Genomic DNA, 9788 nt, shown 5'->3' with positions numbered 1-9788 from the left:
AAAAAAAAAAACCAACCCACACACTGGAGAAAATATATGCAAATCATATATCTGATAAAGGACTTGTATCTAGAGTACACAAAGAGTTCTTACAACCTGATAACTGAAACACCAAAAAAAAAACGCCCACTGGGCAAAAGATGGGCAACGGATCTAAATAGGTATTTTTTCAAAGAACGTTTACAGATGGCCAATAAGTACATGAAAAGATGCTCAAACATCAAAAGCTATTAGGAAGATGCTAATCAAAACCACAGTGAGATACCCACACCCACTAGGGTAACTATGACCATTGTTGGCCAGGATGTGGAGTAACTGGAATGCCAACACGTTACTGCTGAGAATGTAATGCGGCCGCCGCTTTGGAAAATAGTCTGGCATTTACCATATGACCTAGCAATTCCACTCCCAGGTAGGTATATGCCTAAGAGAAATGAAAACATAGGTCCACACAAAAACTTTCACATGACTATTTCTAGCAGCTTTATCACAATAGCTGAACAGTAAAAATACAAATGTTCATCTCCTGATGAGTGGATCAAACAAACTGTGGCATATCCATATAATGGAACACAATTTGGCAATAAAAAGAAATAAAGCACTGATACATGTTACAACATGGATGAACCTTGAAAACATACGCTAAGTGAAAGAAGCCACTTACAAAAGACCACTATAATATGATTTCATTTATACTGAATGTACACAATAGGCAAATGTGTAGAGACAGAAAGCAGATTAGTAATTGCCTATAGTAGGAGAAGGAAAGAGATGAGGAGTGACTGCCAGTAGGTATGGGGTTTCTTTGAGGGTGATACAGAAGTTCTAAACTTAGATTACAGTGAGAGTTGCATAACTTTATCAATATACTAAATACAATTGAATTGTACACTTTAAATGAGTAAATGGTATGTAAATTATATCTTAATAAACCATTAAAAAAAACTGTTCTGGGCCTTTTGGAAGAGATACCATTAGTGATGCTGGACTTGGCACATTTTCTCATTTCACTCATCCCCCTACACCCCAAGAAATACAATACTGGGCAATTCTAGTTGGGCTACACATTTCAGGAGCCTGATCTGAGCCACCTGCTCCCCTCCTGGCTCCTCCCTTGCAGCCATGATCTATTCCCAAGCCTTCCATACTTTCTCTGCCATAGAGATGCTAAAGAAGACATTGTATACTGATCTTCAGAAAGACACTGTCAAAATTGACAGATGACACACTGAAACCACCTTTCCTTCTGCAGGCTTTGTTTCTAGGATCGTAAGCTCTGTGAGGGACGGTGGAGCCTGGTGGGCTGCCGTCTATGGGGTCGCACAGAGTCGGACATGACTGAAGCAACTTAGCAGCAGCAGCAGCAAGCTCTGTGAAGGCTTGAGCTGTTGACTCTGGCAAAGTCCCCACCTCAGTGCCTAGGCTATGCTTAGTTCAGTTCAGTCGTTCAGTCGTGTCCGACTGTTTGCGACCCCATGGACTGCAGCACGCCAGGCCTCCCTGTCCATCACCAACTCCCAGAGTGCACTCAAACTCATGTCCATTGAGTCAGTGATGCCATCCAACCACCTCATCCTCTGTTGTCCCCTTCTGCTCCTTCCTTTAATCTTTCCCAGAATCAGGGTCTTTTCAAATGAGTCAGTTCTTCGCATCAGATGGCCAAAGTATTGGAGTTTCAGCTTCAACAGCATGCAACAATTCTGGATTACAGAAATGGCATATCCCACCTCCCCACTCCCACCCCCAATGATACCCACCCCAGAGACACATTTGAGAAACCCTTAGAGCAATGCATCCCCATCTATAATGTGCCTACAAATTTAAAGTAGGTTTTGGTTTAGTAGGTCTGGAGTTGGGCCTGAGATTCTGCATTTCTAACCAATACCCAGGAGGTGCCCAGGCTACTGGCCTGGGAACCACACGTTGAGCAGCAGGGTCCTAGGTTGTTCTGATGAAGATGGGTTGTCTTCAGCTACACTTGAGAAACATCATTCTAAAGTCTCATTGCTAAAGAGCTTTCTTCTGCATTCAGTACACGCAGGGCTCTTGCCTCGGCTTATTAATATTCTAAGGAAGAGGTTGATTGAGCCAATATTGTGCTCATTAAGACCATTCTCTCTTTAAGCCACCCTCCCTAGTACAGTGGTGAGAAAAGCAGAATTAGCATCACCTGGAAAGTATTAGCAAATTCTTAGCCTTCACCCAGAGCTACTGAATTAGGAACAATGAATACATTTGAAAAAGTCCTATAAGTGATTTGGGTGCTCGCTTGAGTTTGAGACCCACTGTCTTAGGACAACAGAAGGTGTGTGTGTGTCTGTGTCTGTGTGTGTCTGTGTATCTGTACACACGCACACACACACATGTGTGCACACACCATCCATCCCCTGTCCCTCCTCCCCTGCCCTCTAATGTGTCTTTTTAAATTTCTGGCTCTAATGTGTCTTGAAACCTTCCTAATTGCTATTCTCTCTCTGGTGTCTCAAACAGTAAAGAATCTACCTGCAAAGCAGGAGACCCAGGTTCAGTCCCTGGGTCAGGAAGATCTCCTGGAGAAGGAAATGGGAAGCCACTCCAGTATTCTCACCTGGAAAATCCCGTGAACAGAAGGGTCTGGTGGGCTCCAATCTATGCAGACACAATGAGCCATTAACACTTCTCACCTGGTGAGGCAAAGAGGAACTTTTTTTAGTAAGAACAGCTGCCTCCACTTTATCCATGGGCAGAGCACATAAACTCCAGAAGTGCACATAAGCTCCTATAAGGAATGCTAGAGGGGTTGTCCTCTTTCTATAACTTCAGGGAGGAAGTGTCAATGGCCCTGAAAGGGGCTTTTGTGGAACTGGTTTCAACTTCCCCCCACCTAGGCCCTAGGAACCCAACACTGTCGCTGGCAGATGAGTGGGGTCAGGGCGCCCCAGAGAAGAGAGAGAGCTGTGTGCTGCCCGGTTCCTCTTCTGAGTCAACGTTTTCAGAAGTTCTCTTCTGCTCTGCAATGGGCCAAAGTCAGCCAGCAGGAAAGGGAACCAGGAAAGGAAACCGATGCCGTGAGGGGTGGGAGTCTGAACTGGTGACCCAGCCTCAGTACACGTACAGGCCTAAAGGGTCACAGGAAAAGACAGCTTTGGCCTGAGCCATTCACATGGGCATGGAGGCTGTTCTTTGGGACCGAGGGCCGAGCACATCTGAGTCTTGCTTCATGCTTTGGCTAGCAAGTCTCCTTCATGAGTATTTCCCCAGCACCCAGACCAGTGGTGGAAAATGGGAGGAATTCAATCACTATTCCTGTGGACAGGCCACCTGCCAACTCCCCCGGAATCATCATCCAGCCCTTTTATTCAACTGACCAGGAAACTGAAGCCCTCAAAATCTGAGTGACTTTTCCACATCACATGGCCAACCAGTGGCAGAACCAGCCTAGAAACGGGACCCTCAGACCCCCAGAGTCTTCACCACTACCACCCCCCTCCGCCACGCCTCACACCCACCTTAAGTCCCCATGGCCCCCACTCATTGATTTTCTATCTGATCCAAGATATACCTGGGGAAATAGTTCAGGGACTGATTTTTTTAAGATTAATATTACATTTTGGTGCAGAGGAAGAGAGCCTCTGAAACAAGCTAGTCATTTCAATACCAGAGCTATTTTTAACCACCTTGGATCTTTGTCATCTCCAGCACCCAGTTCTGTGAATATTGCTGACAGAATGGCACCACACTGGGCCTGAGATGGCAGGCCCAGTCTATGATCCAGTTTTCCGAACTCTATTCAATCATGAAAAGCTAGCAAAACTGGAACACGTGATTGGGCCTGATTTCCTGTAAGCACTCCCTAATTAGTGAGAAGAGGCATGGTGACAATCCTTGTGGCTGGGTTTTGTTTTTTTTCAGTTTTACACTAGAAAAAAAGACTTTCTGTTTCAGACAAGGTCAGTCACAAGAAGAAAACCTCTCTACCTCTCTTAATGGAAAAAAAAAAAAAAACCCTTGAGTAAGTATAAATATTGATTAGATTCTATACAGGTACCTGGAAATAAAATTATTTTCTAAACTTACCAGAATGCATTACTTACTGTACATGTCACTGAGGCAGGAGAATAGCATATTAGGAAAAGCAGAGGGTTAGGATTTTTTTTTTAAGGGATAGAATGAGATTTGCAAGCAGCTCAGATGCAGTGTTTCTGAGCAAAGGCTATGGGGCTCCTCTCTGAGGGTTATGTTGGGCAGCCTCTGGTCTATGCACATTGCAATGACAATGTCCAGAAGGACCCAGAGGCAACTGCTATTCAGGAAATCTACTCCTAAAAGGAAAGAATCCACCTTCCAGTACTAATAAAATGTTTTAGGTAATAACATCAATGGCACTGACTGTTCTATTATAAATAATCTTGCTATATTTATCAGTCAGCTTTGAACTTGAAGAACCTTTATATTCATCACCAATTTGCCCATGCAACAAACCTATAAGGTCTATGCACCAGGCCAATCTTATTTATCTGTTGAGCACCTACCATGCACCAGGCAACAAGGAGAAACATCGAGCAAAACAGAAATGTTCCCTGCTGGAATGAAGCCAACAGTGTTGTGGGAAAGTAGATATTAAATAGTAATTCCACATGGAGAAAACTTTTTCTATCCATCATGCAGTAATCAGGAAAAGCCCTCTTTCCACTACACTCTTACAAGGCACTACAACTCAAAGATGACCAAGACATAGCCCCAGCCTGTAGGAACGTCCTCTCTGCTTGGGAAGAGAGACTCCAAACAAAAAATATGTCACTTAAAACAAAAAAGTATTTGAATTGAACGTGAAAAAAAATGGTAGGATATTTGCTTTTCCAAAAAAAAAAAACAAAAAGAGTCTTCTAAAAAAAGAAAAGGAGCCTTCTGGGCAGAAGAGAAAAAAGCATGGTGTCCTCAGGTGTGAGGGAGACTTGTAGTTGGGCTAGGTGGGCAGTGGTGGGAAGGCTGGCTTGTTCAAGGCCTAGAATTCTTATACCATAGACTTGAAACATGGTCTGAGCAAGAGGGGGCCTTTAAATCTCTAAGCAAAGAATCAGCTGTGGTACATATACACAATGGAGTATTACTCAGCCATTAAAAAGAATACATTTGAATCAGTTCTAATGAGGTGGATGAAACTGGAGCCTATTATACAGAGTGAAGTAAGCCAGAAGGAAAAACAGAAATACAGTATACTAACGCATATATATGGAATTTAGAAAGATGGTAACAATAACCCTGTGTACGAGACAGCAAAAGAGACACTGATGTATAGAACAGTCTTATGGACTCTGTGGGAGAGGGAGAGGGTGGGAAGATTTGGGAGAGTGACATTGAAACATGTAGAATATCATGTAAGAAACGAGTTGCCAGTCCAGGTTCGATGCGCGATACTGGATGCTTGGGGCTGGTGCACTGGGACGACCCAGAGGGATGGTGTGGGGAGGGAGGAGGGAGGAGGGTTCAGGATGGGGAACACATGTATGCCTGTGGCGGATTCATTTTGATATTTGGCAAAACTAATACAATTATGTAAAGTTTAAAAATAAAATAAAATTTAAAAAAAATAAATAAATGAAAAAAAAAATCAAGTAAAAGTGATAAAGAAGCAGAGAAGCCTTTGGAATTATGGACTGGAATTATGAACTGTTGATTATAAAAACAATACTAGTGATCCAAAAGCAAAAGAACAATCATGAGTCCACAGAACTCTTGATGAGATAATGCTTGTTATAGACTTCTTAGTCATTTCAAAATGAGAATTTAAGATGGGAAATTATTTGTAAAAATTAGTCAGAATAGGTAAACCTATAGAGACAGAAGGTGGATTAGTGGTTGTCTAGGGTTAAGAGGTTTGGACCAATAGGGAGTGACTGCTCATGGTGCAGAGTTTCTTTTTGGGGTGATGAAAATGTTCTAAAATTGATTGTGGTGGTGGTTTTATGACTCTAAATATACTAAACCCACTGAATTGTAAGCTTTTAATAGGCAAACTGTATGGTATGTGAGTTATATCTCAAAAAATATATTGCTGATCAAAGCTTTAACTTGAAAGCCTCAACAGTTAAAAGATATTATTGGTCAATAAAAAAAAAAAAAAGAATCAAATCAACTTTCCATTTTAGAAAAAAATAATTCTGTTGCCAAAGCAAAGAATGGATTTGAGGAAGACAACAGTGGAGTGAAAGTCATTTAGGTTACAATCTACAATCAGACCATTCAAATACGTAAACTGCGGGAGTTGGTGACGGACAGGAGGCCTGGCATGCTGCGGTTCATGGGGTAGCAAAGAGTCGGACATGACTCAGCGACTGAACCGAACTGATAAAGGAAAAAGGAGAAGACTGTTCAGTAAATCTAGGCTGATACTACTGTGTGCTAAGAGTGCCATTTACAGGGTTTCATTTAATCCTCACAACACATTTACCAAATATTCCCATTTTATAAACTGAGGCACAGAGAAGTTAAGGAATTTCCGAATGGTCATGGGTCTAGCAAGAAGCTGCAGGCTGGATTCAAAGCCACCCACACACCAGTTGTCTGCGCAGAGCAGACAGTCAGTAAAAGTTTGCCTTGGCCAAGTGGGCAAGTGTTGATCGCCCTGTGAGAAACAAAAGCAGCGACTGTTGAGGCAGCTCAGAGGACAGAGAGGGGACAGAGGGACTCTCCCCCACCTGCAATCTCTGGAAGTGTCATCCAGCCCCTTTGTCCTCCAACGGAGAAACACCAGGGATACAATCACACAAAGAGCAGTCTCCGGGAAGATCCACCAAAACCTCATTAACTGAACAAAGGGTGATTAAATGGCAAGAAACAGACCACAGGGAACAGAAACTGTGGGTTCTGGCTGAGACTTCTCTTCCACCCACTCTGCCTGCTCCGCAGGCCCATACATCACTTTCCCCTCAGACTGTTAATTAGAGAGACACCCGCCATCCTGACACAACACGTTAATTATGAAAACAGAGCACTGTGCGCAACATAACATGGAAATGAAGTGACATGCATCCAATTAATTAAACTTTCACAGCTCCGATCGGTTTTAATTAGGGACGCTATCCTTTTCGCTCTCCTCTCGATCGATAAATAAACTTTGCAATACATACATATTTTTAATCAATTAGCAAACGGTAGGGGGAGGGTGGAGTGCGAGTCAATTGCTAAGGGCCACCATGAACTCTTCCATCAGCCACCTATGTGCATGGTCCATTTTGATTTTCAAGTAACACAGGCTGAACCCCTGCAAACTGTTTCCAAGTTAAATCAAAAATAAGGGAGCTGAAAAATGGCAGCCCCATCACTTCCACGCCACCTTTCCTCATTCTTATCTGGCAAAAGGGACTGAGGGCTTCAGGAATTAAGAAATGTACAATGGCAACCCACTCCAGTATTCTTGCCTGGAAAATTCCACAGACAGAGAAGCCTGGTGGACTACAGTCCATGGGGTGTTGCTAAAGAATGGGATATGATTGAGCATGCATGCACAGTGTCAGTGTAGGAGTTCAAAAGCTGTGTTTCTTTGGGTCATCAGGACAGTGTCTATATACCTCGACCAAAGGACAGCTCTTCCTCATTGACCAAGCACACAGCCCCTAAGGAGCTGCCCACAGATCACTTAGGCAAGATGAAGGGGTCACTAGCCTAGCCTCTTGAATCAGCCAGCCCAGACCAAGCCATTGCTGGAGTCATATAGCCAACAGCCAAATGGGCCTCATGTGTGTTCTTATCACCAACAGCCATCTAGTGCTTCTGATGGGCTGCAATGTTCTGTGTTCCTGTCCAATCTCCTGAGTGGACTTTTAAATGGCCACTGATGAAGAGAGAACGTCATACAGACGTTCTCTAAGCAAAAGGTCCATAACCAGAGAGTCAAGAGGAAGAGAAGTGAGGTATAGACTGTATTGGGCAGTTCAGGATGAAAAGCACAAAACAAGATATAAAAGCAGGGGACTCCCTTTAAGCAATAATCACCATGGGTATCTTCAAAGCACAATTCTGGGAAGTAGTGAAAGCAAAACAAGCACGATAGAGAAACCCCATACAAGATGCTGGGGAGGAGTCAAGCGGCACAGGCTGGCAAATATTCACACCTCCACCTGACAGACACAGCTAGTCGATCCCTGCTCCCTTCCATGCTGATTCCAGAAGTGACTTCAAAAATCCTATCAGTGAGTTTGACTTCAGAAACCTTGACTCACACTGGCTTCAACAGTATGGAAAGGCATTACCTCAAGTGATAGGAAATCTGGGAGGCCAGAGTAGGGGTGGACTTAAGGGTTACTTGATTCAGTGGCTTAATGAAGTTGTTAAGTACCCAGTTTCTCACCATCTGTCTCTTCTTTCATCCTCACAATTGGCTTCATAGTCATCCTTGCTGCAAGATGGCTGCAGCAGAAATCATATCCAGGAGAACAAGGCCCTGAGGACAGACAGGGATCATCATACTCTACCTACAGGAAAAGTTAACTTTCCAAGAAGTCCCCAGCAAGCTTCTTCTCACAAGTCAGTCTTCAGAGCTGGGTTGCTTGTCCTTTTCTAAATCATTTACTGGCCCAAGGAAGATAATCCTACCTGCCTTAGACTTATCCAACTATGTTGGAATGAATGTTGGGAAATCAATTATCATATCCTCTATGGAAATCTAATTCTTCATAGCATCATGGAACCAACAACTAGCTATTGATCAAGCTGGCAACAGAGATAGCCATCTCTTGGCCACGCTTGGATTGTGAGAAGACTCAATGGCTGAGGAACTGGAGAATATGACTCAGTAAGGGTGAGGGAGTAGGAGGTGAAGAGTTTGAGTTCTTGGCACTGAGGAGAAGTCCCATGCTCCCTGGCCCCAAAGACCTGGCACAACCTACCTAAACTTAAGAAGAAAAAGTGAAAAATTAGTTTTCAGTGAATGTGATGCAAGTCAGGAGAAGTCGTGGTTTCATATTATTGGCAAGAACTCAAGTCAATGTGCAGACTCTCAAGCAAGGAATCTAAATCGGTCATTAGCCTGCAAAAGAAAGGTCAAGAGACAGCCAGAAATCTAGAATTCAGGACCACAGAGAGCTACCACAAGCAACAGTCACACGAAGGACACTCAGAGAAGTGGGGTACCTAAAGGATGAGACATATGCCAGTCTCTTTTTCTGGAAGAGATTTCCTCTTTTTCTGAGTGGTCATCTTAAAGATCCTTTCATGTGTCTTGAGGTGAGAAGGAAACATATAACAATCAGAATTATTATTTTTAATAATAATAATGTGATCAGATCAGTCGCTCAGTCGTGTCTGACTCTTTGTGACCCCATGAATCGCAGCATGCCAGGCCTCCCTGTCCATCACCAACTCCCGGAGTTCACTCAGACTCATGTCCATCGAGTCAGTGATGCCATCCAGCCATCTCATCCTCTGTCATCCCCTTCTCCTCCTGCCCCCAATCCCTCCCAGCATCAGAGTCTTTTCCAATGAGTCAACTCTTTGCATGAGGTGGCCAAAGTCCTGGAGTTTCAGCTTCAGCATCATTCCTTCCAAAGAAATCCCAGGGCCGATCTCCTTCAGAATGGACTGGTTGGATCTCCTTGCAGTCCAAGGTCTTCTCCAACACCACAGCTCAAAAGCATCAGTTCTTCGGCGCTCAGCCTTCTTCACAGTCCAACTCTCACATCCATACATGACCACAGGAAAAACCATAGCCTTGACTAGACGAACCTTTGTTGGCAAAGTAATGTCACTGCTTTTGAATATGCTATCTAGGTTGGTCATAACTTTCCTTCCAAGGAGTAAGCGTCTTTTAA

The 9788-nt window shown here is 43.6% G+C and overlaps 1 long non-coding RNA gene across 1 annotated transcript in view; it reads right to left on the bottom strand.

Annotated features, from left to right (window-relative positions):
• Nucleotides 1-2587: 2587 nt before the first annotated feature.
• Nucleotides 2588-9788, bottom strand: part of LOC104998491 — a 54436-nt gene continuing 47235 nt past the window's right edge. The window contains exon 3 of the long non-coding RNA XR_826471.1: nt 2588-2663. This is a non-coding gene — a long non-coding RNA (uncharacterized LOC104998491). The remainder of the gene's footprint in view (nt 2664-9788) is intronic.

The sequence above is a fragment of the Bison bison genome, unplaced genomic scaffold, assembly GCF_000754665.1.
Source record: "Bison bison bison isolate TAMUID 2011002044 unplaced genomic scaffold, Bison_UMD1.0 scf7180017864330, whole genome shotgun sequence".
NCBI lineage: Eukaryota > Metazoa > Chordata > Mammalia > Artiodactyla > Bovidae > Bison > Bison bison.
Note: the sequence above shows the minus strand (reverse complement) of the source record. Positions and strands in the feature narration are given on the sequence as shown.